Source organism: Phaethon aethereus (genome assembly GCF_964289735.1).
Source record: "Phaethon aethereus genome assembly, chromosome: 6".
Lineage (NCBI taxonomy): Eukaryota > Metazoa > Chordata > Aves > Phaethontiformes > Phaethontidae > Phaethon > Phaethon aethereus.
The window spans coordinates 16,804,859-16,810,949 of record NC_138580.1 but is presented as its reverse complement, the minus strand read 5'-3'; positions in this window follow the sequence as shown (position 1 = coordinate 16,810,949).

The window sequence follows — 6,091 nt, the reverse complement described above, 5'->3', positions numbered from 1 at the left end:
TCCACCAGCTTCAAAACACTTTCATTTCTTGGAGAGAGAGACAAGAAAAATGACCGTGCTCTGGGTGTGCACCCAAGCAGGAGCAGACCTCAAGCTGGACTGCCAAAAGCAGAAGACGGCACTGAGCACCAGTGCAGAGGGGATAACGCAGTAAGATGACTCGTGCCACTAAAAACTTTATGGCTGTTTGCTAATGGAGGCTCCCCGCCTTCCCCTCAGGAGCAGAGGGTGCTAGAAACTCAAGCTGAAAGTAAAGGGAAGAGTGGGCAAGCAACATAATCTCTGCAGGCAAGTGCCAACAGACCCAAGTTTGCCCAGTCCTTCCTATTTATCACTGGCTCACGGCTCCTGTGCGTCGGCAGGTGCCATTAGTGCCAGCACTGCTCCATGCTAATGCTGCTTAGCAGCTTCTGGACCAATCCTGCTGGCACCATGAGCCAAACCTGTGCTGGCCAGCAAGGGTTGACCACCACTGAAGCTGCAGCTACAGGAAGACTAGACTTGCTTGGGTGTGGATTAAGGGCTCACTGGCTCCCAGTGCCACGCTTAGCAGCTCAGGCCCCTTGTTCTCCCTGCTGTCCTTCCATGAAACACCCAAATGCTTGCTGACAGTATTCTACGGATGCAGCCAAAACAACAACAACAAAAAGTAGTGAAGAGAGGCATTCCAAAGTATCACTAAATTGTTTCTGGATGATATTTTCAAAGGATTTTTTTAAAAGTCAAGGACATTTTACAGAGGATCTTTTTTTGAATCAGTTCTTTTTATTTTCCTCTGCTGTTCCATAACTTTTCCAAATGTCACAGAATAACTACTGTGTAGATCAGTATTACTGAAGGCTGGAAAACAGCATACAAGAACAGCTGTGCATTTTTATTTTATATTAAATGAAATGCCTAATCAATTTTCTTGCATACCAACTTTTTCAAAATCCCCAAACTGTACTGTTCTACCTTTTTTTAGAGTGAAAGCCTGAAGTGCTGTCTCTCCATTGTGTCCCCACTTCTTTGTCCAGACTGCTAGAAGAAAAAGAAATCAAGACAAAGGACTCAAAGCTTCCCATTGCCTCCATAGGGATGAGATCTGTTTATTGTACTATGCTAAAAATGTCAATGAATGGCACATGCACATTAGGCTTTAAAGAGAACCGAGGCTTTTAAAGGAGAATGACTTGGAAATGGAGGTTGGTTTGAAATCCTCAAAGCAATCGAAGTGGTTTAAATAAGAATCTTGAATAAACTTAAAAGATGTCCCTAAATCTCAATGATAAAGTGGAGACATGCGTTCTCTGTTCCCCTGCTCTTCCCCTTATTTCTGTATTTGCTAAAGTAGGCCATCCTGCAGGTGGGTGCCCATTGTAATTCCTACCCCATCCACCAGTTAACTGCTGGATTACAAGGTACCATAGGAACAGCTGAACCAAGTGGGTCCCACTGACTCAAACCCCAGCATCCTGCTTCCACAGCTGTAGCATGTTTTTATTGGTATAATATCTGATCCACTCTCAGTTTGAAGCCTTTATATTAAATGGGATTGGAAGATGCACTACGAGCTTGCTCCACACAATCAAACTGGTGTTGTACTTCCTCTAAGCATCCAAGCAGATGCCTAGGAAAAAAGTAAAAATGGAGAAAGCATGTAGTACATGAAACCAGAATTTTGAGCCTCTCACCTCCCTTTCCAGAGTGCAGAGAAAACACCTTCTACACAGTGTGTACCCACACACATATGCAAGTAAGAAACACTGGGAGTTGCTATGTCTGAAGACCACAGAGCCATGAAGCACCAGTGGTGGGCGTGAAGCACTTATGATAATGCAAGACAGCATAGTCCTAGCTAGCTAAAGACCTGGCTGGCAGGTGGTTATTTCAGTAAAGGATTGCAAGACCTCCTTCACCTTCCCTTAGGAAATCATGCAGTGCTCTCACCAGGATGTTTTAATGCATGCTGGACTCTTGCCTGATCTTTACAATAACTAAAAACTAGGACCTCAGGCTTTTTTTCCTTTCCTTCCTACTCAGAAGATCCCTGACCATCTCGGTCTTGACTCTCCTTTCCTGCTCTGCTCTGTGCTGGGAAGATCAAGCACCAAAGTGCTTTACTCAGGAAAAAATGAGGAGACCATGCAGAGAAACCTGCAATTAGAGAGCAAGAAGTTGCAGCCATGCAGCCCAATGGAAAACAGAGTTAACTGTAAATCCAGTCTGGAAAGGATTATCTGAAAAATACCGACACCAAACTACATCATGTGGTTTTTATTTAGGCAAAATATTTGGGGGCTTCAGATCAGAACTTTCTCCAAGTTACACCCAGCTATGGTCCAGGAGTTGCTGAAGAGCCAGGCTGTACAGACAGACAACTGGAAGATTCCCCTGGGAGTGATTCAGGATTGCTTAATATATTGCACAGTAAATATAATCTAAGATATTTAGACAGTATCTCCAGCAGCAGGAATTAGTTGGCTCGGGGGACTCGTGATTGGATACAAGTGCAGACACAGACCCATGATGCCAGGGTATTAGAAATGCAGCACTTTCCATTGCAGACAAGTGAATGCTTCAGTATCATTAGTATGGTATTACCGGGATGTGAAGTAATCACTAAGAAAATCTGGCTACGTACCAGTTTCAAACTGTTTGATGCTGATATTCTACGTCTTGCGCCACTATGAATTCTGCCCACTCGGGGCATCTGTCTTCAGGATCTCCTGTATTTTTTTTAATCACTGGAATGAAATTCCTAGGTATAATGATGAAAGGTTGTAAAATCCTGATTATCTCCTAATTAGACTGAAATCTCCTGAGATACCACTGAGAGTAAAGTACTTTTCCAGAGGGGAAGTCCCTAAAGAGATGAATCGACCAGAAAGCCTGACCATCAGCTGGGGCTGACCAGGAGGCATTCTGACATGGAAACCAGAAGCCACGAAACAGAAAAGCTCTCACTTGCTGGTAAGAGATAATGAAAGGAGAAACTGCCACAGGAGAGAATGCACAAACAAGAGGTGAAGGTAGTAGGGATTTCCAATAAGGCCTTTTGCGTAATCCCACAGAAAGGTAAGGAAACAGAAACAGAAATTATTGTTGTTACGCTTCATGCAATTTGGTACCCCAGAGAAGAAAGGTAAGAACCTGGAGCATCCATGAGAGTGGGGATCTGGGAAACCAGAGGCTGCTGGAGTGCAAGCCTGATTTTTTCTGAAGGCTAAGTAGCAGAAACCCTCTGTTGCAAATCATCTTTGACCTTAACGTTTTATATCTGGCACTGAGATGCTTTTCATTACATCTTTTCTGCTCTCACCTCCTTGTGAGACTGCTGGCCCCAGGGATACCTCTCCCAGGGTTTGGATCCCACAGAGGTTTCTCTCCTGTTTAGAGCCATCTGTTTTCTCACATCAGGTTGGTATTTAACAACTCTGAGACCTTCGCCCTTGCCAACATGGATTACAAACTATGGGAGGGCACAGACCCCCAAAGGACAGCAGTCCTCTGCCCCTTAATGATAAAGAATTATTAAGGCAGTACATATCACTGCCAGGATTTTTAAAGCATGGCAGAGTATCGGACTGGCAGATGTCATCAGCTGAGCCATAGGCTGGCAAAGCACAAAATCAGCTTTTAACAAAAATAGCCTTTTCTGAAAATGCAGTTTCCTATTCATCTCAACAAATTGAACTAGTTCATTCGAAGCCAAGACAAAATCTGCACACTGTAAAGACAGGAAATCTAGTTTTTCCTCTTCAATCTATAAATAAAAAAGTAGATGTTGAAGAATGACATGTGGTAATCCCACAACTCTGAAGGAGCTGGTAACTGGGAAAAAAAACTACTGATGAATTCTTTTTCCTAAATGTGTCATTTTGATTTTTGAATGGTTAATGTTTTAAGTGATAGATACACCACGGAAAAAAGATTCAGATGGTTTTTAACAACAAAAAATGAAAAATGAAGACTCTGAGGCTTTAAATGCAGATTTATTTTCTTCCAGATGCAAGCTGACACATACTGAAAAAAAAAAAAATCATCTGTCTAGTCAGACAGTATTTCCTAACATAAAAATTAATAATCTGAACATTAAGTTTATAGAATAACATAAATACGTAAGAATAGCCTTCTGCTTACTGAATTTACCACTCTGGCTGCACGTAGTGACAGACCAACATGTTTCAATGCTACCAATAAAAGAAAATGAACATTCCTTTGCAAATAAGCAAGTGCAAGTGTAGGAGAAGTTAGTAAGATTTTCTTCTTTTCAGCTTTAATAATTTTGAATTTCAACCACTGGAGTAATATTGATTCACAAAAAGGTACACTTTGAATCCTTGGTTCAAAGGCAACCCACTCAACAGTGAATAGAAGCCGTTGCCTTGCTGAAAACATCTGTGAGCACTGGTTATCTCAGCTCTGTTCTTTGTGGATAGATTTTGTACCAGAAGGGGCTACCCTCCACTGAATGCCAAGGAATGGATGTCTCCTTTTCTTGCCTCCTTACTCTCCAGTATTTATGTCTTTTCCTTTTCTCCTCCCACCCATCACTCACAGAACCTTAACTCATGTGTTCAGCCCCTTATTTATGGCATTTCTATGGCTATTGAGAAATTCCAAAAACCAAGCAATTTATCCTGATAGGGAAGAAAAATAATTTGATAGTGGTCTCCAGAAAGAGCACTGAAATCAAGCAAGTCATATGAGCAGAGAGGCCCACTTGATTTTCCTTGGTGGCCTGCGTCTCAGTCAGGATGGCAGGCAGGTTGGAATATGATGATATAGTTCACTAGCACAGATGAGTGCTTCTTCCTGGGATTAATTAATGATTGTGCTGGTACGGCCTGCCTAAGATACGTAGGGCAGCCAGAGACTGTTAATGGGGACCTGTGGAGTCTCCAGATTGTGGAAGATAATTAAAAGGGGGGAAAAAAAATTCTTGCAGTGTCACCCACAGGGCTTCACATTTTGCCTGCAGAAAGTAATACTGTGCTTTAAAATATTAAAGTATTCTGCAAACGTTAACACACCTGGAAGGCAACTTTGTCTAACGGCTGCCTCACCAGCCTAAGTCACCATCCAGACATCCATTCCTATATTGTCACCTTTTGCTGAATGAGTATGGACAAACGATTATCTTCCCCATGCCTCCCCTTCCCTATGCCTAAAAGGAGGGTCATACAGCTTCCTTTGAGGCACACTGAACTTCAGGGTAAAGATGTAATAATTGTCTCTGATTTAAAGTATTAAACCTTAGAACACGTTTTGGTAAAAGTAAAAAAATATGTTTGACAAATGAGAAAACCAAAACAGACTCAAAGATTCTCCCACTTTACTTATATGTGTCTTTTTATAAATTTTTTTCTCACTCTGTTCTCACATTAGCCATCTCCCCTAAGGCAAAAATAACAGGACAAAATTGAGTTATACTTTCAAACATCTCTTCTGTTGAAAAGGACAGAGGAGATGCCTGGAAAGATACTGGACATGCAGACACACACTCCTGGGCACATCAGCGCTGGTTAAAATCACCTGCAATGGGCAAAGATGCTCTGTCACTTCACTGTGGGATAGAAAGGAAAATAATGTTGGCTGTCCTCTGTGTCAATTGAATAAATAATACTGAGCTTATTGAGGGCGATTTTCAGTGAGGAAAAAAAAAAAAAACCTACAACCCACCATGAAGGCATTTTAGTACAAAATGGCTATGTTAGGGACATGGTAAATGGTATCACCTCAGCCTTCACGGCCTCTTCCCGACACAACTCGTCCGCGGGCGCCTGGCAGGAGCACGCCAGCAGCCTTCTCTGTTGTTCATGGCCCCTTTAGGGCACGACGCGGGCTTCTCCCGCTGCGGCTCCGCTCCCCGCGCTCCTCAGGGCGCCTTCCCGCGTCGCTGGGGAAGGTGACCCGAACCCGTACAGACAAACACGAACCCTCCCTCCCTTTAGAGCAGACGAGACCACGGATGGGGGCGAGGTGTGCTGTGAGGCACCAGGACGCTGCCTGAGGAACCGAACCCTCCCCGGCGCTGAACGTGCGGCCAACGGTCTCTCCACCGCGGGAACAAACCCGGGCGTTACCGATCAGTGGATAATCGCCCCCC